The sequence below is a fragment of the Carcharodon carcharias genome, chromosome 7 (genome assembly GCF_017639515.1).
Source record: "Carcharodon carcharias isolate sCarCar2 chromosome 7, sCarCar2.pri, whole genome shotgun sequence".
NCBI lineage: Eukaryota > Metazoa > Chordata > Chondrichthyes > Lamniformes > Lamnidae > Carcharodon > Carcharodon carcharias.
The window spans coordinates 56,285,196-56,310,995 of record NC_054473.1 but is presented as its reverse complement, the minus strand read 5'-3'; the positions used below and the strand labels follow the sequence as shown (position 1 = coordinate 56,310,995).

At 40.7% G+C, this 25,800-nt stretch overlaps 1 protein-coding gene across 13 annotated transcripts in view; it reads left to right on the top strand.

Annotated features, from left to right (window-relative positions):
- The window catches only part of foxp1b (forkhead box P1b), a 518,322-nt gene that overhangs the window by 167,383 nt on the left and 325,139 nt on the right, over positions 1-25,800 (top strand). Inside the window, exon 1 of one of the 13 annotated variants that reach the window (XM_041192653.1) lies at positions 11,623-11,640. The exons of the other annotated variants lie outside the window; for them this stretch is intronic. The gene's annotated coding sequence lies outside the window, so the exon portion shown is untranslated. Of the gene's footprint in view, positions 1-11,622; positions 11,641-25,800 lie in introns of those variants that run through there. 13 annotated transcript variants of the gene reach the window in all.

The following is a 25,800-nucleotide window of genomic DNA, read 5'->3' as shown; positions in this document are numbered from 1 at the left end:
GGCTCTATTGCATATGTGGGAGTGACCTGGTTGACCCTGGGTTAGACCATATATAGCTTATGTAGGTCTGTTCTTAGGTACCGTGTTTTTATTGATCATTGATGTGCATTCTAAGTGGATGGATGTGTATGAAGTGAGATTACTGGCATGGTGTGCAACTATTGAAAAGCTGCACCAATGTTTTAGTGTACATGGCCTACCAGAAGTTATTGATTTGGGATAATGGTACTGTCTTCACTAGTACGGAATTTCAGAGAATCATGAATTAAGCACATTAAAACAGCCCCATATCATCCCTCATCAAATGGGTTAGCAGAAAGAACAGTGCAAACTTTCAAATCAGGAATGAAGAAATTATCTGAAGGTACTTTAGAAACTCGAATTTCATATTTTCTTCTCGATTATCGTCCGGCTCCTCATGCTGCTATGGGTTCAACACTGTCCGAGTTACTGATGAAATGCTGCCTTAGTACAAGCTTAAGTCTAGTGTTTCCAAACTTAAGAGGGGAAGGTGGAGAAGAATCAGAGTAGTCAAAAATTGAATCACCATATTCATAGCAAAGCTTGAAGATTTATTGTGGCACATATTGTTTTCGTGTGGAATTTTGGAAATGGACCTAGTTGGGTTCCTGGTATAATTGTCCCTGAAACTGGACCTTTGTCATTCCAAGTGGAAGACCATGTTGTTCAAAAACACGTGAATCATCTAAAAGTAGAGAAACATTGCAACAAGCAGTTATTCCACCTGTAATTGATGTCGAAGTTTTAACCCCTGAGGTGCCAGTTTGACCTAGAATAATCTTGGAGGAATGAGAGGAGAACTAGTTAAGGCAGAGTTGGGTTCGATGGCTAAATTATAAATTTATCGAGTGTTCTCTTGTTTGTGGCCCTTGGAATTAAGATGGTAAAGATGGGACCAGTACCATGGAAAATGCAGAGGTAGGAGATAGTGAGTGACAGTGAAAATTAGGGTGTTGAATTCAGGAATGAAGGAGCTGTTGAACAGTCAACAACAGAGCTGTCATGAAAAGTGAAGGGTCAAAAAGGAGAAGTCTGGAGTTGAGGGTGGATTTGTGAGGAAGTTGGCTGGTTGTGGGGGAGGTGATTTCTTACAAAGGTGGAGTGCAAGAGAATTGTGATCCTAGGGAGACATAAGGATTTGGTAAGAGTAACAAGGAAGTGGTCAGAGATAACTTTAATGATTGAAAATTTGGAGGTAGGGTGACTCATTAAGATAGCAAGATCAGTGGGACAGTGTGTGGTTGAGGCTGAATTAGAAGAGAAATGAATAGATTTTGATAAGTTACCAAGGAGCTTGGAATGCTAATAGATATAGGAGCAGCAAAAAAAGCAGTGGATCAAGCTTCGTGAAAGAAGAGAGTTGCCAGAGACAAAAGGAGAAAGACCAAGATGGAACTTGACAATAAGTGCTATTATATTGGCAGTAAGTGCTGTTATATTGGTAATAAGTGCTATTATATTACCCGGGTGGCTTGGACAGTGTGTTCCCTAAACTTCTTTAGGAAAAGAAACGTGCTGTCTAGAGATAGATGGGGTGGAGTTGTTGAGGAGGGGTTGTGGCCTATGTGTGACTCGAGACCCACAGCAATGTGGTTGACACTCTAGCAAGCCACTCAGTTGTATTCAAGAAGGCAGGTACCACCATCTCAAGGGTAATTAGGGATGGGCAATAAATGTTGGCCATTCCAACTATTATGTGTATGCACAAACAAAAATCATTACTTGCATTATATGACCCAATACCGCAAAACTGTAGCTTGACGTTAGGCAAATCCTCTATTATATTCATATTTATTCCCTTTTCCTTTAGTCTCTCCCAATGTAGGGTAAGCACATCCTACTTAAGATATTAACAAACTGCATCTATTTTCCTGGCTGAAAAGGCAATTCATAAACCATACGTAATATTACTTATAGCCTTTTTTGAAATATTATGAAATGTTTTTGGACAGTTGTTTATAAGAGCTTATGATCTGCCTATGTTGTCACTCATTCACCTTAAGTTTATTGATGCTGTTGCTCGAGTATACATATTACTGCTAATAACTTTTCAATCTGTACTGTACAATCTGTAAGTATTCTGCTTGCTTTAGAAATTGGCTGTTTCAGCTGCACAAGGGCTGTTTCTGTGGCATCTGCTTGCTGCAGATTTCACCATTTTTGTACTGGCTAAACTACTACGCTTATCAAAATCACTTGGTCAAAATGATTTGATCTTGGCTGTGTAACCAACAGTATGCTGCATCCTTTTGTGTCCGTATTCTTAGCTCGTATACATTATTGAATTTGCAAAATCTAGTGAGATAAATACCAAATACAATTAAACTTTGATTTCTTGTGGCTTTTGTGGACCTTAATATTTCTAAAACTCTGTGATCTTATCTAGCTCTTGTTTCAACCCTTGATTACACTGAGTTGCACAATAAACATAATTTTTGGTACAGTAATTGAGCTTTATCTTTGTCTAAGTTTAATGTTTCACATATGACATCTTTCAGTGAGGGCTCTTAAGATTTCTGTCATTTTTACTCTCTTCTCTTCATTAACCTGTGACCATGACACTTATTAGTCTATTTATCTTTAAAGCGTCAGCAACAACTTATATTTGTATAGTGTCTTTAATGTAAGAACACATCCCAAAGCACTTCCCAGGAGCATTATAAAACAAAACATGACACTGAGCCACATAGAGGATATTAGATCAGATGACCAAAAGCTTGGTCAAAGAGGTAGGTTTTACAGAGTGCCTTAAAGGAGGAAATGGAGGTAGAGAGGCAAAGAGGTGCATGGAGAGAATTCCAGATCTTTGTGCCTGGACGACTGAATGATGACGTGATTAAAATCAGTGATGCTTAAGAGGCTAGGATTTGAGAAGTGCAGATATCTCTGAGTGTTTTAAGGCTGGAGGAGGTTACAGAAATGGGGGGTGGAGAGATAGTCTCAACTTATTTAAGCCATTTAATATTGTATGTATCTTGCTGAGTTCCCTATCCCTTTACTTACCTTCTCTATTGAGCTTTTTCAACTTTTTCTTATACTTTGAATCACTCTAGTTGTTTTTTGATGTTTGAACATTTAGTAGTGTGGCAACCAAGACTTCACATAGTGCTTCACATGTCTTGATGCAAAAGTTTTCTGCAATTCCTGCACAGCTGACCATATGTGAGACCTTTTTCTTTTTGCTGTTATGGGTTCTGCCCACAGTACTTACACTCTGTATTGATACTGGCAGTTGTTGCTATGTTCACTTCTTGGACTGTTGCATGTTATTTGGCTTCAGGCTAACTTTCTGCTTTAAAGCTTGAACTCTGCCTATGCTCTATATATGCTCTATATATGCCTAATGCATTCTTTAAAAACAAACGTTCTGCAACTCAGGGCATAATATGCTAAATCTAAGTGTTTTGCTAAGAAATATCTTCTTCAACTGAGTCACTAATTTCACACAGGGTCTGATCTCTGATTAATAATCTCTCAATTTCCAACAATTGTATTTTAATGGCAATTGTTCTAACAATTGCCATTAAAATTTCCAGCTAATTAACTTACTTCTTCAGTTGCTCTCCTATTTCATGTTGCAGGTGAAAAAATCTTTGGTACATTCAACTGTCCTTTGTTTCTTCAGATCACAGTGTTTCTTAAATGTTTGCACTACCTTTGCTCTAACAAAGTGTCGTTCTCTGTCCTGAAAGTTTTCAAAAATGTTTTGGTGTAAAGTTTAGCTCTGTAGCATCAGATTTTTTCTGGCATTAAGGGCACTGGCTTTGAAAGCAAAATGGCATCTGCGCTGCATGCTCATACTTCAGAAAAGGGCAGGGGCGGTGCTGCCAGTGGTTGCAAAGATGACCATGGTTATGAACTTCGTCATATGGACGAAGGCTGGAAGGTGATACCGCCAGCAACTCACATTTTGCCATTCACTGCCCTATTAATGACGTTACCAATGCTCTCTTTGCCAGGAGAGTGGAAATACTTTGCATTCTCTCATTCCAGAGAGAAGCAGACGGAGTGTGTATGTGGCTTTGTCAGGATCGCAGCTTCCATATGATGCAGGTGCCATTGACTGCATACCAATTGCTTTGTGGGTGGAACATCTAAATGCTGAAATGTACTTCAACCGCAAAGGATTCCACTTCCCAAATGTGCAGTTGGTATGTGATCACACAGATGAATGCCCAGTATCCTGGTAGCAACCATGATGCCTTTTCGCTGTTCCTTTAATATCTGAGCAACCTCGTCAAACCAGGGGGTGGCTACTGGGCCACCAATCCTCCTGCTTCTCTTCAGAGGATATCGGTTCAGGTCAAGACAGCACCGGTCTCCAACCCTATCTTGCTGACACTCAGGAAAGATCACCTTGGTCTGTAACAGTCAGTAGATCTTGGTCATTAGATCCCAAGAGGCTTCACAGTCATATATATATAGACAAAAATGAACATTGCGACAAAGAAAGAAATCTTGGAAGGGATGGCCAAAGAAACTGTCAAAATGCAGGAGTTTTAAGGAAGGTCAAAGGAGAAGAGATTGAGGGAGGGAATTCCCAAATGTACAGCCTAGACATGAGATGGCTTGGTTCTGAATGATGGGGCAAAGGGAAGGAGAATGAAGAACAGGCCAGTGTTAGAGGATTTACATTTTTGGGTTGTTGTAGAGCTGAAGATAGTGAAGGCTGAGACCATAAGAGGATTAGTTCTGGGGATGATAATTTTAAATTAGAGATGTTAATTATAAACCTTCTAACATTGGTGAATGCCCCTAGGAACCAGGCAACATTTATGGTAAAGGTTTAGCGCCGCCTACATCCTGATTCTCAATATCCACTTTCTCCCTGCAGAGGAACAAGGGAACTTTAAGTGGAATTTTTAAATTCTTGAGTATCTCCAATACTTTTAAGTTTGGTACGGGAATGTCCCTGGTTTAATTCCCATGGCCATGTGAAATAGCTGAGCAACACTTCGCTGTCAAGGATTTACCCATTAAGCAGGGGACGTTTGACTATTCATCTTTCAAAAACTTAAATACCTTTTCCGCAACTTAGGTTTTTTCAGATCTATGCAACAACTATTTACCCAGCAATCAGGTCAGTTTTCCCTTTGGCATGTTGAAAATTGCTCTTGCTATTCACTCGCTTATTTTTGCTTCTTCTCACCAACAGGCGCCTATAAAATACACAATGTACTTGCAGCTGTTCAAACTGTAACTATTAAATTTCTATCTTTTGGGTATCATTCTGAAAATGTCAGCTTGTAATGCTAATTGACATGAAAGGGGCGAAGAAAATTTTAGCGATTTTTCCGAACAGGACTTTGGCAGAGAACTTTTCCACTTCAGTTTCCTTTACTTTCAGTCATTGGTGCTACCTGATACTGGGCAGTAATTTAGAATAAAATTTGCAAGAACATTTCATTATACCTAAAATCCTTTGCTGTTGAATATTGGCCCAGATCTTCCGAGGAGCGTCAGTTGTGGTCAGGTTGTTGCTGTATCCAGAAATTTGCCTGATTGGACACCGCTCTGTATTTCTACTGGGGTCTTCCAAACCTGGCTGTCCCAGAAATGCAAAGCATGGCGTCCCTCTGAGAAATCCATCTGATCATAGGAGAGTCGGGAGAAGATGAGACACACACCCTTTTTACAGCACTAGCTGCCGTTTGGTAAGTTTAAATGTCCAGTCTGAATGTTAGTGAATGGATGAGATGGTTGGGTGGATAGGGGGAGGTGGGTGATGCGGGTAAATGGGTAGGGGATAAGTTTTATTCTTCATTCTTTCATGGGATGTGGGCTTCGCTGGCAAGGCCAGCATTTATTGCCCATCCCTAATTGCCCTTGAACTGAGTAGCTTGCTAGGCCTTTTCAGTGGGTTGTTAAGAGTCAGCTACACTGCTGTTGGTCTGGAGTTACACGTAGGCCAGACTTGGTAAGGATGGTAGATTTCCTTCCCTAAAGGGCTTGTTTTAGTGAACAAATGGCTTTTTACGACAATCATGATAATTTCATGGTCACCATTAACTTTATATTCCAGTTTTATTCACTGAATTCAAATTCCACCAGCAGCGATGACAATGTAATGCCACACAGATGAGGATGTGGGGTTGGTCTGCTCACAGTGAGTGCTTTCGTCCTCCAGGAGGACAGCACTCAGTGTGTGCTGCAACTCTCGGGCAGGATTGCACTTTGTCACAGAGACCAGCATTGCGACCGAGGGTAGGGGGGAGGGAGAAGGATGATGGCGACATGGGAGGCATTGGGGTATGGTGGGGTTGGAAGGGGGGAAGGATGACAGAGACATGGAGGGGAATTGGGTAAATTAGGTTGGAGGGGTGGGAGGGTTGACAGTGGCAGGCAGAAGGGAGACCGAGGTTGGGGAAGCTGGAGCCTGACATGGAAGGCTAGAACGCAGACACAGGAGTGGATGAGTGTCAAACTGTATGAATGGGAGGGGATGCAGGGGACTCTGGAATAGAAGGTTTGTGTTAGTGTGGCACAAGAGAAATGTGTTGCATAGAGATTCATGGCGGGGGGTGGGGGGGGTGGAGGGGTGTGTGGCGGGGGTGGGGGGCGGTGGTAGAAGGGCGACTTTGTTGTAATCAGTGATGAGGAAACGGGAGAGCTCATTGAAAGACATTCATAGTCTCAGTCTGAGGCCAAGAAATTGAAGTGAGAGATTAAAGGCAGTCCTGGGGTGTTGCGAACCATGCTACAGGGCTATGCATGGCACACAGTTCATACTCATGTTCCAGGAAGGGGCAAGACCTGTGTGCTCAATTAGAATAAGTGTGCACGGGTGGTGGGGGGTCGGTGGCGAAGGGCTTCTCTGGCTTGTTACTGGGCTGCAGATGGGATGGTTATGGGAGGCATCCGCAGCCTTTAAATGGGCAAAATGTAATAAAGGTGGGGATACTCAGAGCTCTCCTGGGTGTTGGCTCTTCTCTGTTTGCACAGACCATGCACACAGCCTTGAGATGGGGAGTGGGGGGAGAAGTCCACATGGGGGAAGGAAATGTCAACAGTGGAGGGTTCAAGGGTGGAGGGCTGGAATGTCCACTACAACGACAGTGGGATACAGGGTTGCTGTGGCAGGCTGGAGAGTAACTGGAGGAAAGTCTACCTGCACATTGTGAGGTTCCAGGAAAATTGGAAGGACCCAAGCACTGACGGAGAGGGTCGAGTTGGTGTCAAGATAAAACTGCAGCACCATCATCTTGAAACCTCAAAGTAATGGTGTTGTTTAAAATCAAATTAGTGAAAAAAAATCTACACGGGTGGGGTCTGAGGCAGTATGGGAGGTCTGCTGGACTAAGGGGCCCTTTCAGGGGGCACCCTCACACTGATTAGAGTCACAACATTGAAATAGAGGCAGAACTGAGAGAAAAGAGAGACTTCCTTTAGAAGGTGCCATTGGAGCCATTAACATGAGACCGCAGGAGTCATTGGCTTCACAACACAGTTACTCCATTTGAGCATTAACAGAGAGGGATGTGATAATGGAAAATGCAGGCAACTTTTAAGGAGGCACAGCTGCTGCATTTCTGCCAGATCATCAAAGGAAGCCTCTAATGTGCTTTCTTTAATTGGAATGAATTATGGACCAAAGGGCATCCAGTCATTTCTGATGTACAAGTTAACCTTAATCAGTTTACCAGATCAGAGATTGCAGGAGTGCCTTTGGTAAGGTGGCACATTTCATGAATGTGTCCAAACCTCTTCCAACCCCTATGGGATTGAGATGTCAAGTATCAGGGTTGGCAACGTGGTCACCTAGATCTATAAATTTTCACCTCAGCTATAAGGCTGTATCAGTGAAAAACTATTAGCACAGATGCAGCTCTAGGGGCATGACATTGGCTGTCTGTTTGCGAGTGGGAGTTTTACTTTATTTGTCCATATTCATTAACCTGTTGCATCTATCAATCCATAGGGCAAAGGAGAATTGAACAGTGGAGCCTGCACTCAATGCTGCCTTCTTCATGGCAGTGATCCGATTGAGAAGGAGGAGAAGGGCTCAGAGCTGCCTAGTGCAGCTTCAAGAGGAGGCTCTGCCTTAGGTCCATGGTCCAGGGGAGTCCCAGCAAGACCTGGAGGATGAGGACAAAGGCGACTTGCATGACCAAGGGACCATCTTATCTGGAGATGAGTGAAAGACAATGCCGCGCACGTCTGCACTTGTCAAGAAATATGCTGGATCACAGCTGCCACATTCTGTTGGAGAGACTAACACCCCATTGTCTGGGTAGATATGCCCTGCAAGTGACCCTGAAGATCACCGTTGCATTCAATTTTTTTGCCTGTGGACTGTTCCAGGGGTCCACAGGGGACCTATACAGCATCTCTCAGTCCTCAACACACAAATGTATAAAGGAGGTGACAGATGCCCTCTACAGTAAGGTTAATCTTTATGTGAAGTTCACACTTGGTGAAGCTAGCCAGGCTTCTCAATGTCTGGGGTCTGCAGCTATCCCTGGCTTCCCTAGAGTTTAGGATGTAATCCATTGCACACATCTGGTTTTAAAATCTCCATGGCAGCAGCCCCTGATGTTCATTAATAGGAAAGGGTTCCACTCCCTGAACGTTCAACTGGTGTGCAATCATCAGAAGCATATCATACACATTTGTGCCAGGTACCCTGGGAATTCCCATGATTCATACACCCTGAGTCACTCCCAGGTGCCTCACATATGCAAAGGGCTTCAGTGTGTATAGGGATGGCTGCTTGGGGATAAGGGGTACCTGCTCAAATGATGGCTCAAGACACCTGTGCATCGTCTTCAGAGTACCTCGGAGGAGAGATACAACATGGCACGTATCACTCCACACAATCTATCGAGCAGACCATTGGCATCCTGGAGATGTGCTTCCGATGTTTTGACCATTCAGGTGGGGCTCTGCAGCACTCTCCACAGAGGGTGCTCCATATAATTGTGGTCCATTGCGCCTTTCACAACCTGGTGCTTCAAAGGATCCCTAGTCACAGAGAGACATGGAGGAGACTGAGAGCTCCTCGGACGATGAAGAACAGGAAGGGCAGGAACCAGAAGAGGGAGATGAGGGTCAGCTTCCATATGAGGAAGCCATTGAAGAAGCACGATGTGGAAAACGTGTCCATGCCACACTGATAGCCACAAGATTCCAAGAGTAGGGTGCAGGCAACGGGACACGGCCACATTCCTTCTGTCTCTTCATCCATACCAGTGCACTGAAAGGCCTTAACCAGTAGCATTGAGAGCAAGTTCAGCACTTGGACTTGCATCTTCACCCCTCATGATTCACCCGGCCCCAATCATTGGAAAGGTCAGTGGTGATCCCATGCTTTCTGGGAAGTGAAAGTCAACACAACAGTGCAAACATTGCATCAAAGGACTTGATGCAGTCATCACCACCTTAATGAGAAACTTTTAGCGGACACTGAGATGCGCACGTGGTTGAACATGACAGCTGGTATTGTGCTTTGGCACTACCAATGAAGGCAGCCATCTCATTTTGAGAGACAATTACAGATAACCCTCCAAGGCTATTGAACAAACCTAACTTGTTGTCTTGTTGTCTTGTAAAGAATAAAGGTTACTAATGCATTTTGCAATAAAGAGTTTGACATATCTCCCTGACATAACACAAGGTTCAAGTAACTATCATGAGTCAGATAAACATCACATGAATGTGAGACTCACAAAGGGATGCAAACACTGAGTGAGAGCATGACACACTCTCGCAATAAAAGGGCACATAGATGTATGTGCACAATATTTTCAAACGAGGAGACCATTCTCATGAACAGCAAATGTACTTACAAAGATGCATGATATATACGTGATTGAACCATGACCCAGAAGTGATGCCAAAGTTTCTTAATTTTTCTAACCCTACTGCTATGACTGGGTGCACACCCAACATCCATAGCAGAGTTGGAGGCAGCCTGCTGACCGCTGTGCCTTATTATCTAAGATGACCTTGGCAGATGTCCTCTTGAGGCCTGAGGCCTGGAGGGCCCCAGCCTGATAAGGATCTCCTGCTCAGGGGCAAGTGCACCCTCCTCAGCCTGACTGGCTAGAGTTGATGGGGTCACAGGCGGGGGGATTCTTGGAGTGCCCTGTGCAGAGGCCCCTGGGTGTCTCACTGCTGTTCACACTCACTATGCCAGGGGGCATAATTCATGAACAGGCTGAATAGAAGATTTCTGTCACTTGTTGTGAATGTGAGGATGCGATCGGCTCATGGAGGGCTTTTCTGTACTGGGTTGTTGGGAGAGGCTGAATGTGGAGAGCTCCAGTATGTCGACCATCCCTCTTCTAGTCTGGAATCCCTTCCTCTTGTTGTAGGCAAGCTCAGGCTGTATGAAGGCAAATGGATGGAATGTGATGAAAATGGATGAAGCAAAAGTTGGGAAGCATGCATGCTTCCTGTGTGTGGTGAGCCCTCTCTAGTAAGGGCTGAGGATGGTGTTTGTGCATGATGATAAATGAGATGCTGGTGAATAGGTTTTCAATGCTGATGTGTCCCCCTGTTAATGTTGTGTGAGATCCCTGAACAGTGTAAACCTTTGAGCGCATGATACCATTATAAAAATGTGAGATTGGAGTGAGCTGAAGGTTATTTTATCCTGGTGAGTTGGTGAGATCATTTCACCCTCTTCATTACACTGGATATTGTTTCCTTTCAACTTAAGATTAGATTTTTATATTTGCATCTCCTAAAATTTGTGAAAGCAATTCAGCACTCAAATTCTGTTACACAAATTGTAGTTTCTCTGGCATTGCCTGACGAGCTGGCCTCCCTTGTGACTGCCTCCCAGGCTGGTGAGGTGAGGCTGATGGGCACCTTGGAGCCATCCCTTGGGTAAAGGACATCCTGATGCTGGCAAACTCCACAGATGAGAACCTCAAGGAGAGTCATTGCTGAGCCTTGATGCAGCCATCTCAAAAGGTTTCCTGAACACAGCAGGACTGGAGAGCATGAATACGTGTGTTGGGGTGGCATTTAAATATGGTGCCTGGACCTTGGACCCCATTAGGTAATAGTGGAGCAGATGAATCCGTTCCCGAGCCACCATGTGATTCATGAGCTACACACTAATGCATAATTAATGAGCTTCTGACCCCAAAATCGGGCGGGATTTGCTGCCACTCTAACCAGCGGGAAACACACCATGAAACCTGCCCACCACAGCACTTAGAACGGAATTTTCCATTTTGGAAACTAAGTGTTTATGAATGTATTAATAAATTCTTACCTCCTTACAACTTGAAAGCTGATTTGCTGGAATAGATTTACACTACAATTTGTATAACATAATTTTAGTATTGAACTGCTTTCACAAAATTTTAGGAGATGCGAATGGCAAAATATAAAAATCTAATCTTAAGTTGAAAGGAAACAGTGTTCCACAATATACATGTATAACCATGTGAGAACACACCTTTATTTGTTTACTCTTGTGCAATAAAGGAATGGGGAAGTTTTACATTTGATTGGAATTTTTACGAATTATAGAATTACCTGTGAAATTTACTTTTGTATTGCAGTAACGCTAGTCCAATTATTTCATCTTTGTACAAGTACACATATGGAAGCCAATTATCAACTAGTCATGACCAGTTCTTTCTCTCTCAAATCATGGTGTTAAAGGTATGTGAATGTGTTTGCACTGCGTACCACTTTATGGAAAATAGTTCATTGCCACAGTCATTTTCAGCTAGAAGAATGATCTGCAGTACAAATTATTCCGTGCCATTTTCATTGATTGTCAGTCTGGGGATGGAGGACTACTTTCAGATCCCTGCTGAGTGGGGAGATTTTGTTCTGACAAGACATGCCGTCTAGTGGCTAGCATGGGAATTTACACAACTTCCTGCAGGCTGGTTTGAGTGACAGGCAACCCTCAAATCATGTGGCAGTTTGGTAGAGAAGGCAGCTTTCTACAGTGTTTGATCTTATACCATTATAGCTTCATCATTATTCAGGTACTGCAAATGCAATGGAAGTAGCTTCCTATGGGATGCCTGTACATCCTGTAGACAGTTGACATTTGTGCACAGGTACTGAAATTGTAATACTATTTCAAACATGACTAATTCTTTCACTCACAACATTGGTGTTAAGAAGTTAGTACTTCGATTTTGAAGAGGTTTGGTGTCAGCACGCTCTATTTTGCTCACCCAAGGAAAAATGCCACAAATAAGTTGAGGCCCAATAAAATCAGGTGTTATTACTCTGTCAAAAGCATTTTCATTGTTAAATATTGTAGCATAGAAATTCCAGCCATTAATGGGACAGAAATCCAGCAGGCTTGGAGTGAAGCAATTCCAGCAGAAATTGTTTTTGCCTGGTTTCAACCCATACCCATTGCAGCATAAGCTTTCAATGGAGGGGTGGGTACTTCTGCCATCACCTCATCCTGCTATCCCTTTTGTGGTGAGTCTGGCTGACTTCTTGGAAATCTGACAGTTATGCCTCTTACATACCCAATCGTAAGTTCTCACGCATCAAGCAGGTGTACTTGCCATACACAGATTTGTGTGTTGTTCCTACCTAATCAAATGGCAGTCAATTCCAGAAAGATTAATTGCACTTTGAATATGGGCCTACCAGCAAAGAAGCAGCAATGGTGAAGATGTGGGTATTCTAGCAGACCTACATGTTCTCTCCCTGTCAGAATGGAAGGTTTCTGCTCTGAAGTCCTGCTGAGGCCATGTGGTGGGTGTCTCAGTAGCACCTGGCCCTATTATTTAAATGATCTCACACCTGGGACAGTGTCATGGTAAGGCCAGACTCGCACCACAACAATGCAGTTGGAATGTCTCACCCTATTTCTTATAAAATAAAATAGATTAGATGGTAACTTGTATCATGAAACTTTCTAAATCATTTAAGCCACTCTTTTGAAATAATGAGTGCATGCCAGACTTAGTTGATAGCATTAATGTGTCTCAATCAGATGATTATGAGCTCAAGTCCCACTCTGAAACTGGAGCACCTCAAGGCTGGTAATCCAGTGCAATTTTGTAGGGAGAGTGCTCCATCACCAAATTAGATCTCAAACCAAAGCTCTATTGATTCAGTTGGATGTTAAAGATTCCATGGTACCAGATAAATGAGAAAATGAATTCTCCCAGTGTCCTGGCTGATATTTCTCGCTTAAGTAGCTGCAAAACAGACTAAGATCATTCATTCTTTTTCTGTTAATGGAATCTTGCTGTGTACAAAATGGCTTTTTCTTGTCTGCATCGCAACAGTTGTGATGCTTCAAAAATTAATTGTGTGCCTAAGTGCTTTGAGATATTTCTGAGAGGTGATAGGTGCTAAATAAATACATTTTTAAAAAGAAATTCCACAGGGATAGCTGTTGCATTCAGTCACAGAGGGGATGATCCTTGCATCCAATTTTCTTTGGCACAAAAGCCAAAAATAGCCAATAAACATGGCAACAGCTGTTCTGTCTTCATTATCATACCCATTCTGTATCAAAATTGCTGCTTATGATGCTGAAGGGATAAATACTTACTCGCCCATTCACAAATCAGATTAAGGCAGCAATGGTGAACTAGAACCCATAGAGTTAGGAATGGTTTACCAGCCAGGGCCTGGACATTGTGCACTGTTTCATTGTGGAATGGCTGATATTGCTGCCACATGAGGGATCCTTAAAGTAAGGAAATTTTGCCTTCTTTAGAATGGTAACTTAATCAACCTCAATTTAGTTGGAATGAAAGAGTTTTGGAAACATTGGAAAGGTTAGCCTGCATTTTCCAAACTGTAAAAAATTGTTTCCAAAACTTGTTAGTTTAAATTTGGACCGAAAGTGAATGCACTCTATTGTGGCTGTGGTGACCAGATGTTTACTTTAAATCCCATACTTTGCAAGAAAAGAAACGAATGTTACACCCAACTAAAACATCCATGTTTGCTTTGCTGTATCAAATTTTGCTGTGTTGAATTCTGGAACTGCAATTATTGTTGACCACATTCTAGTCGACTGTCAAATTTGTAACTTTTGGATGAGTTGTAATTCACAGAATTGAACAGAACAGCTGCAGCAGATCCTTACAAATCAAAATGTCATAACGAGTTGCTGTAGCAGTACACATGCTTGCAATCTGCACCATTGTTCTGCATGTGAAAGAAGTGTTGAAATACAATTATTTGCAGGATAATTAAATATCCATTCTAATAATTTCTAGATGGAAATGTGCAGATAAATTTAAACCACCTGTGTTTTAGTGCAGGTAAAAGCAACTACGTGCATGAAATCCCAGTTCTGTAAATTTATCGCTAAAATGGAGTTTGACTTCCATTCAACCCTGTTAAAACCAGTACTAAAAACCTTCAGAATCCAATTCCATTCTAATAAGAAAAAACAGAGATTATATTGGTCGCAATAGGGACGATTAATACAACATATGGTACCACTGTAATAGAAGCAAAATACTGCGGATGCTAGAAATCTGAAATTAAAAACTATTTTTATTATAGTATGCTGTCACTTTAAGTGACATAGGGCTGGAATTTTTGCCATGGAGGCAGGAAATCCCGTCGGGCTTGCTGCCACTAGAGGCAGTTTGGGAGGTGGTCACAAAGGAGGGCGAGTACTTAGGTGGGCACGTTAGAAGATCTGCTTGAGGTTTTCCAAGACTTTGGCCCAGTTTCATAAAAGGTTGTTAGGCCCTCTAGTCCTCACCTCCACCCATGCCACCTGCATAGGTAGTCACCCAGCATCCATTATAGGCAGATCTCAGGACCATATAGAGATGAAAATAAATTAAACTTCTAACAATCTAAGAAAGCTGTCATTCATACAGTTGATGATGATATAAACCCTCGCACTCATGAAACAAATTCAAAGATTTTAAATCCCCTCAATTGGTCAATCTGCTTTGAAAATAAACTTCTATTCAGTAACCATGTCAAAGGCAACTAATCCTTTAGCAGCCTCTTAAAATTGTCAAAGTGTGAACTCAGCCCACCTACTGAAAAAAATGGTTTTGAAGCTTCTGAAACTCAGGTAAGCATTCATAATGGGTTCAGCTATAACAACAACTCTTGGGAAATATCAACAATAAAGCCTATTGAAACTGCAGGACCATGTGGTAATTGTTTTTCTAAGATGCACCAGATTATCTGTCAATTATTGTGCTCCAGCAGAGGGTATTCTATTACTCTGATGGCTGGAGCCAGATTTCTTTCATGTTTAAAGGCCTGGGGATTTAAATAACTTAAGTTTATGACATTTAAATAGACCTTACCCAACCTTCACGAGCATTTACATCCCCACCATCAATTTGTGACCCCCACATTGCAGGTTAAGGGCTTAGAACAGCCAAAAAGGGGTCTGTTTGAACGCAGCACTAATTTCAAATGGCCCTACTGAGTTCGGGTTTCTTGCCTGTGTGAATCAATGTTCCACCCCCTTCCTCCTGCTGGCAAAAATGGGAGCTGCCAGAAATGGGGGTGGGATTTCCGCATCTGGGTTCCACTTGCCATTTTAATGACCTTTGGAGACAGCCTGACTCCATGAAAATCTGGACCTTAATTTTACTAGTTAACTACTTATTATTTGTGGTTTAAATTTTCCTAAACTTGTATCAAATGTTCACCATCAGGCTGCATTTAGCATTTCCTAGGCTCTAGACTCTAAAGACATCAAGGGGTATGGGGAGAGAGTGGGAGTATGGCATAGAGATAGAGGATCAACCACGATCATATTGAATGGCGGAGCAGGCCAGACTTACTCCTGCTTCTATTTTTCAATGTTTCTATGTTTTCATCCTGTTGATGGCATTCTATTATTGCCTAGGATTTATATCTGGTTGTGTGTCCTCGTACCTAAAAGGGTAGTTTAAAGGCATGGCTTAACATAGTGCAGCATTTATGTTACCAGCAAAAGGCACTAGAAGTTGCTTACTGTTCTAAAACTAATGACATTGTTAGTATTATACTCGTGCAACATTGCGGAAGTGATATTTACATTGATGCTGTTTTATTTTCTGAATCTGGGCTGCCTATGCCTGTGAGCCAGCTCTCTGCTTTTACAGTTTTAATTCTTTTGATATCTTTATTCTGGTGGCTGAATTGTAAACCAACAAAAATACATATAAAAATGGCTAAAGACATATTATTGATAGGCCTTTGTGAGTTCTGTGTTGAATACTTTAAAACAAAATCATTGCCAGGATACACTGCTCTTTATTCCCCAATCTTTCTAGACCACGTATCAACTACATTAAAATAATCTACAGGATACCCCGTGTCTAATTTCTGAAAGCTGGGTATCAGCTGTTACTTGATTTAATCCCTGTCCCTCTCGCGAACTACCTTGACACAGTTAATGCAGCCAGTTGAGCCCAGGAACACAATCCAGTTGGTGGCGCTGCCACATGGCATTTCAAGAGGTGAGGTGAGAGCAACTACCCTTGACATCAAGGCAGCATTTGATGAAGTGTGGCATCAAAGAGTCCTCACAAAACTGAAGTCAATGGGAATCGGGGAAAACTCTCCACTGTTTGGAGTCATGCCTAGCGCAAAGGAAGATAGTTGTGATCATTGGAAATCAACAATCTCAATCCCAGGACATCGCTGCAGGAGTTCCTCAGGGTAGTGTCCTAGGCCAACCATTTCCAGCTATTTCATCAATGACCTACCCTCCATCATAAGGTCAGAAGTGGGGATGTTCGCTAATAATTTCACAATGTTAGTATCATTTGTGACTCTTTCAGATACTGAAGCAGTCCATGTCCATATGCAGCAAGACCTGGACAAAGTTCAGGCTTGGGCTGACAAGTGGCTGGTAACATTCATGCCACACAAGTACCGTACAATGACCATCTCCAGCAAGAGAGAATCCAACCATCTCCACTTGATGTTTAATGGCATTAGCATCACTGAAGCCCACACTATCAACATTCAGGGGGTTACCAATGACCAGAAACTGAACTGGACCAGCCCTATAAATACTCTGGCTACACAGGCAAGTCAGAGGCTGGGAATTCTGCAGTAACTAACTCCCCAAAGCTCTGTCAATCATCTACAAGGCACAAGTCAGGAGTGTGATGGAATACTTTCCAATTGCCTGGATGAAGGCTACTCCAGCAACTCTCAAAGTTTGATAGCATCCAGGAAAAAGCAGCCTGCTTTACTGGCACCCCATCCACCGTCTTAAACATTTACTCCCTCCTCCACTGATGTACAGTGGCAGCAGTGTATCATAAACAAGATGCACTGCAGCAGCTCACCAAGTCTCCTTTGATAGCACCTTCCAAACCCATGACTTCTATGATCTAGGTGGACAAGGGCAGCCAATGCATGGGAACACCACCACCTGCAAGTTCCCCTCCAAGCCACACAATACCCTGACATGGAACTATATCACTCTTCCTTCACACTCGCTTGGTCAAAATCCTAGAGCTTCTTTCACTGTGGGCATATCTACATCACGTGGACTGCAGCGGTTCTAGAAGCTGGCTCACCACCAGCTTCTCATGGGTGATTAAGGATGGACAACACATATCCTGTGAAAGAATAAAAAAAAATGCACTGATCATGACACTATTACCACTTTGAATTGTATTTTTGATTCAGACATGTAAAGTAAACCCCTCTGCTGTGTACCTTCGGATTCCTCCATAGATACAAGGGTATTGTTTGTAAAATTATTTGCAAGCTTGACAACATATGCTACAGTGATGCCACTGCTCAGTTTCCTCTCAACATTCTTAATATAGTTACAGAAATGTGTTTTATCGAAACTGCCAACATTTTAAGTACAGATTTTAGATTATTCTTCCTACTACAACTATCTTATGTCACAAAACTCCTTTAATGCCAGTGAACATCAATATTAAACTTGGCTTAATATTCTGTTGTTGGCGTCAATAATCTAAATCTTAGATTAGGAGTTTGTTATTTACATTAAACATAGCCTAAAGACTGTTAAAAGGTTTATTTTTGTATTTAGTCTTTCAAAATCTTTCTTATCAATCTGTAAACTAAGATTAAATAATGGAGATTTTCCACTGTGATTGTCAGAAATGTCCAATGGAAAATTACATTGAAGTAAAATTCACTGATGATACCTAATTGCTCATCTGGCTTAGTGGGTAAATGCACTGCTAGGTGTGTTACTTCACCACATAGACTAGAAGAGTCCCAGCTTTGATCTCCAGATTATGCAGAGTTAACTAAGCCCAGTTAGGGTGACAAGCAGATGTTACAATTTGCTTCAGTAGCCCTAGGCAGGGGAGAGGCAAAAAATCAGACGGTATTCCTGCTCCTAGCTGTTATCGTAGTGACCTATGTGGATGTCATGTTGAAAATTGGGTACAATTTGGCCGAGCTGCTTCTCCGATTTATAAAGTCAGTATTCGTGCATCATGAATGGCCACTTTGTGAAGTATAAGAGGATTCCTTGTAACCCACAAAATCTTACTGTAACACAGGGTTAATGCTTCCATGAAAGGAGAAGAAAAAGAAAAGGGCGAGTTGACAGGGAGAAAAATTAAGAAATCCTTTACATGTTGATATTACATTAAAATACCAGACTTGGAGTTTGTTGCAAAGTTGTGAAACTTGTTGTGTTTAACTTTAGCTAACCAGTTTAACTACACTGACAGAGTTTATGACATCTTTCCAACAATTTGGTCTGCTTGCAGCTAGGCAACAATTGAGATTAATTGTTACCCCTTCTGTAATTTTTTATTTCTTTGTAGTGCATTTAAAATTCACTAATATGTATCTTACAAAGTACAATGTCATGACGCTTTGTTGATAGTAAAAATGCCCTTCTTGGAAAATATTAACTTGTAATATACTACACTTACGTTGTCCTGGTGGAGGGATTGCCTTCTCGATTTTCACCCATTTAAAAACTAGGTGGTGAAGATGAAAATTACCTCCCATATCTCTTAAAGGATGAGTATTCTTGTACTTAAAGACCTGTTATCGATCATGTTTTACTTGCATGGAAGGAATCGTGTAAGTAATTTTCACCACATGTTCTGTCATTGGGAAACATGCTGTGTCAGAGGCCCATATCAAAACATTGCGGATGTGAGCAATGGACTTTGAAATTTACACCCTGACAGGTCAGAGAAATAGCCTTTTGAACCTTTGCACTGGTCAGAGGAGATAGATATTAAAATGGTTCAAGTTCATATCTGTGATAAAAGTTAGGTGGGTTTGATCTGTCCATTGCTGTCATCGCTATTACTCAACAAATTTCATGCTGACAACCCTAGGGTTTTAAAGGAAATGATTTCAACATAAGCATAAGATGGTTAAAATAAATTCATTTTGGGCTAGATTTAGCTGTTGGACTGAATTTAGCTTTTGATTGAATTGGTATCTGCCATTAGTTAGGCTTGCCCTTGCACATTTGGATTGTTAGATTTTTTGCATGGCAAGCTGTTAAAATTGTGAGCTGGCAATAGTGTGGTCAGGGGAACAGGGCACCTGAGACCTGAGTAAACAGGGAAGCAACTTTTTATTTATTTTTTTCAAATGATCCTAGCTGAATCATTTCAGAGGGTAGTTAAGAGTCAGCCACATTGCTGTATGGTCTGGTGTCACATGTAGGCCAAACCAGGTGAGGATGGCAGATTTCCTTCCCTAAAGGGCATTAGTGAAACATTTTTTTTTTTAGAAAAATCAATGTTAGTTTCATGAAACTAGCTTTACGTTCCAAATTTATTAACTGAATTCAAATTCCATCAGCTGCTGGATTTGAACCAATATCCCCAGAGCGTTAGCCTGGGCGTCTGGATTACTAGTCCAGCAACATTACCACTACATCGCTGCTTCCCCCACCTCCTTAATCAGTCAGATTGAAGAATTGCAAAATTAACAACACAAGGACTGAAAGGAAACATGCATTAGAGTGGGTGAATTCAATATGAAATCAGGTACAAAAAGAGAAAGTGAGGAAACAAAAATATCGATTAAGGGAGAGAATAAAAAGCAACAGAAAGGAAAAGTGATAAACTTACTTTTTCAAATTTCTAACAGCAATCAAAATCTGAAGGAATGAAACTTCATATTTGTAATGGTTAATTTTTGATCCCAGGAAGATTGACTGGTGGTAATTAGTACTTTACCACACCTTGACAAAGCTTCTTAGACTGAAATTTCTGTGATAAGTTTAGTTCATATCCATTGTGCAAATACACCAACTTCACACCATTCAACGCACATAGGCGATGGCTCAGTTGGCAGCATTTTTACCTCTGAGTCAAAAAGCTGTGGTTTCAAGTCCCACTCTAAGACTGGAGTGCAAAAACCAAGGCTGACATTCAAGTGTAGTACTGAGGGAGTTCTGGACTGTTGGAGGTGCCACCTTTCAGATGAGATGTTAAGCTGAGGGCCCTGTGTGCCTTCTCAGGTGGATGTAAAAGGTTTCATGGGACTATTTTGAAGAAGAGCAGAGGAATGTCCCAGCCAATATTTATCCCTTAATTAACATTGCAAAAACAGTTTATCTGATGATCATCACATTGCTGTTTGCTATGCACAAATTGGCTGCTGCATTTCCTACATTATAAAAGTGAATGCACTTCACAAAATATGGCATTGGTTATGAAGTGCTTTGGGATGTCCAGTGGTTGTGAAAATTGCTTTGGATATATAAGGTCTTAAGTTTCAATGGTGAGCTAGACAGTGAAATACTGTTTTCGCAAAGCTAACGGCAGAGCAGCACAACTTGGACAACAACTTTTGGATATTTGAGTTGCTGTAGAATTATGCATAAATAACGATGAGTGTCATTAGCTTCACCATTATTTTGACAAGAAACTTTTTTACATACAATAGGAGATAGCCAGACATTACCTCAGAGGTATTATAGTACTGACAACCAGGTGTAATGAATATCATCTATCTAAATATAGGCACAAGTGTAGGGTAGCCATATGTAATTACAAACTCTCTGCTCTTGCAGTGTAGTGGTTGATTTTTAAAGATGCAGCAAACCCACAGTATACCAATCATTATTTTCCTAACCTACAGGTGGACCTGAAAAAACAAACCCATTAAAAATAATGTTCTCACCTCATTCCTATAAAATAATTTAAGGTTAAGTGATAAATGCCAATTTCACAGACATTCTGCTTGTTTACTCGTGCCACTAGCTCATTGTTCTGTCCGTCAACTTCTTGTTCAGTGATTACCTAGCAGGAACCTAGGGGCAAGAGCATAGCTCAGTGGCTTGGGTAACAGCTACACATCCCTGATCTTTGCTGTAGAGAGTTGAACAACCTGAACGTTCTTAACTGCTTGGCTTCATGAGCTCCTACCAAATGTCAAAAAAGATTAATTATAGGCCAGCTAGTGTGGCTCTGCCCCTTTAACCCATTAACTACTATAAGCTTAAATATCCATTGTATTTAAATTGGATCTATTTGACACGGTGCGCAATGGGTTACAGTTTTGCATGTAAACAGAAGGGAGGAATAAAAGGATAAGTATGCATGACTGATGGTATTAAAATTAGATAGGCTTATGTGGTTACTCCTTAATGAAGTTTCAGGAAAATTCTTCTCTTTAACATCATTATGATATTTGTTTATAACCTGGTATTCAGTGGAATGATTCTTGATTATACATGATTGAAACAAAAAAAAATGAAGGAAAAATGCTTTCTATAATTTGTATGATTTGAATATCTTTATTTAAGTAATGGGCTTTCAGAATGTTAATTGCCTGCTAATAGCCATATTATTTGCATAAACTGAATGAAATAAAGCTGTGTGTGCTCAGATCTTTTCATTGTTGCCAGACCTCTTCAATTCTTGGCAAAACCACTTGCATATAAACTGATTAGGTAATGGGGCAACATCTGAACAGCAGCATTCTACTTCCGGCTTCTATTATGTGAATTTTATTGATTGACATAAAGAGCCCTCTAAGGCATCATACACCTGAACAGTATTCATGATCCTCCATACAGGCCTTTATTAGCTCTGGTTTAATTGATGGGAGGTAGAGAGATAAAAAAAAAAATTAAGATTCCCTGTACATTAAGCATTATAATTGCCTATTACTGGTGTATGACTATCCTGCAATTAAAGTATCGTAGGTACATACTGTAATGCAAAACGGATAGTGTTCAAGCTTGTCCTATTTGGTTAGTTTTACTAGCAGAGGGAAAATGTTCAAACAGCACTCTGTCCTGGAGGTAGAATTAAATCGGTCTATTTTGTTTCACAGATTCTTGACAGTTAATGAAAAAATGCTTGTATTTTTGTATTTTAAAAAGTTTCATAAATAGCATTTTGCTGTAAACTGCTGCAAGTTATCTATCAGTAAGTCACCCTGCAGTAATGATGTCACAAATGAGCACGATACTTGTCTGTGACAGAACACATCATTGACCACTGTAGTGCAACACTAGAATGTTTGTGAAAATTGCAAGAAATGCCTGAAGCACTCTCAAAAATCATAAACATTTTATCTGTATCACTCCATATACACTTTATTTGTATTATAACTTACCTGATGTAAGGTAGTAGGACAAGTTAAAGTTAGTAACCTAATCTCAGGATTCAAGTGACCTCTATATGTTCATTGTCGTGGTTCATAATATCACCTGAACCCCTTGATTAAGTTATAGTCTTATAATGCACTGTGCAGATTCCATTATTCTTGAGCCTCACTGTTTATCAGATTTTGTACTCTTTCACAGTTAAAGGACTGAAACTTCTCAAGATCTCCCCATCTTTAATTGTTGAACTGCTTCAGCATTTGCCGGGATTCTACTATTGAATACTACTGACACGTCAGCAACAATTGAAGTTTTAAAGCCAGCTTTTGGGGGTGTTATGTAGACATATTTGAAGACCATTGGAATTAGATCTCCGTTAAAAATGCAACAACAACATTTTGACACTTGTGCATAGTGTGTAATTGATGGGATCAGTATTGTATGGGGAAAAAATAGCAGCTTTTGATCAGAATCTCTGCTCACTTTATTTGCATTTAAGAGAAACATTTGTTGTAAAACAATTATGGAAAAGTAATGGTTTACTGCCATTTATTAATGGAGATATAAAAAGTAACATAGTATCCCTTAGTATGCCATTAACAAACAGAATCTTTCAACAAATATTTACTTTGGTAACACTTAGAAAACTGTATTGTTGACTTTTTTAAAAGTATGTGGCCACAGTTATTAGCCTTTGCACGAGGCTGAACAAGTAAAGCCATTACCATGAAAGATTCTACTAATCTGATAGTTGGAAGCCTATAACCCAAATTTTATCTTGTGGAATCAAGGGTGATTTTTCTTTTAACTTGATAAGCCTGGTAGACTATCACTTATTTTAAGTGTTTTCAGATCATAGCCTAACCTGTATTAAAAGTTGTGCACCAGCATATGACCATTTATGGGCTCCCTGTATAGAACTGTAGTTTTCTCAAACAATTGGCTGATGTGAATAGTACAGTTTATGGGTGTGCGGTTGCATTCAAGTGAGAGCGATTATGTATTATGCTATACCTCCACAACCTGCAAGAACCTCTAATAATTGCCTTATTCTGACTAAGGCCAAAAAAGTTACTCAAATGTACTGTGTATTTTCCAGCGCTTCTGAAGCATACACCACCCCCCCTCCCCAACCTTCCCTCTTCCATTCCAATATTTATGATATTGTTTCAGTCTCTGCAGTTGTATCTTTGGACCCCTTAGATGAAATATGTGTCCAGGACCCTTTCAAAACTGTAACAGAAGCCTGGTTGTGGTTTATAGTGTCTTTGTAGGCTGAATAAGGGGGTGGTGTGTGCGTGTGTGTATGTGTGGGGATATCTACTATAGATTGAAGCCTCATGGGACCAAACCTGGCTTCTATCTTTGTTCAGTTTAAATTATTATGAAGTGGCAGTTGCTAGATGTGGCTGTCATGGCAAGAATTTCAGTCAAAACATTTCTTGCATTTGTTACATAAGTTTTAAGATAAAGGAAATACCAAGCAGTTTTTATATACCTGCACCTTCTGTGGTAAATGGTTAGGTTTTCTTAATGGTCCATGTGTATATTCCTCTAAATTTGCCAAAACATTGTTACCTAGTTTATTTACTGTAAATGTAAAGTGCTCTGAATGCATACATTTATGGTAGATCATGTTTGACGTCATTTTTTAGCCTACAGCATAACTAATTTATCAGATGAATTCTCAGTTTTTCCATTCTTAATTTTTTTCAACAATACTTTAATGTCCTTTATACAAGTGGCTTATGGCATTTGGGTTTTGAGTAGGAGGGGGCTGTTTTGTTTGGTGGGTGGTGATTAAGCTGGTTGTCTGTGTGACATTTGCTGCAGCTGCCCGCCATTGAAAGCAGACTCTTTAGCACTCAAAAGATTACATATGGCAGAATCAAATCTTCTAAATTACCCCATCTGTAGTCTGAGTCCTTGCACTGAGGACTGTTTGACTATTTGAGATGGCTCTTGGATTTCATCATCTGTTGGACAGCAATGGAGTGCATGAAACAAGTCAGCAACTCTGAATCCATCTGTTGTTATTATTTTCCACTGATAATTGGCTTCAACAATGGAATGCCTGTATCCCTTCCCTTTGAAATACTACACTCTGTTTATTTTTGAGAGGTCCTACTCTCTCCCTGATTCTAGCAAGTAGTGCTTGCATGAAAATGACATCTTTGACTCTTTACATCAGTATGTGTCAGTCAGTATCCAAAACTATGCAGCCGATTTTATTCAGGGCTGTGTTTCTGTTTTGTTTGTTTCAATCCAGGCTTTTCAGACTGGCTGATCCAGACTGCTTGGATACACTGGCTGGAATGTAGCATTCACATGTCTCTCGTCATTGAGCTGCTGCTTAGAAAACGTTTTTTCTTATGTGTTGATAAAATTTAAATGATACATAAAAATGAAACAACGGTATTGGGAGTGGGCTGAAAGAGTGACTAGAATGTCAGACAGAGAACAGTAAATTACTCTTCAGGCAAAGCTTAATTTACATTAAGGATATTCACAAACATTTCAGTGACTTTTCACCTCAAAGCAGGACAGGTAGATGGTTCAGCAAGCAGCTGACTTGAGCCAGTTGCTCATTTGCTGACTGTTTGTGTTTATGCAAAGGGGCCTCTTCCTGAATATTTAATCTAGAGCAAGGCAGTGGCTTTTGTTGTGTTTAGATCACATACCTTCAGTCCTTCATTATACTGCAGTCTGCTGGAGTTTGATGTTGAATATTGAAGGAGTTAGTTTTTAAAAACTCAGTAGCTTTACAGTCCCTGGAGATTACAGTACAATCAAAAGCTTTTTAGCTTCATAGTTAATGGGTAAGTGCTGTTGCAGCTGTATTTTCAATATGTTTTTTGTTGTTTGGATAAAAGTGTGAAAAGATATTCATAAGCTTTAAACTACTAACACATTGAAGTTTCTGAAGCATACTTGAGTAGATCTCTGTAGTTTATGGTCTCAGGAATGGAGAGTACAGTATGTACTTGCATGCAGGTGGCTTCTAGGAATGCTTCAAAGCATATGTCCAAAGTATTATGTGTTGTGTTTGTAGCCATTAAAACATAAATGGGTAAGCCAAACTGAATCATTATTTTGCTAGTATTGTTCATGATAAAGCCTCCTTTGTGCACTCTGGTTGAAAAGGATAATACACAGCAGTCTTAGGCAGTTAGAGCCACCAGTTAAAATTGTTTTCTGACTACGCTTCTTCAGCAAAATGACTACTGTAACTTGAAGATTTTCTTACGTGGAAATGGAATCTGCTCTTCGTTGATATTAATAGCACACTAGAGATGTTAGTCTGCGAAGCAGTGAGTAGCAGG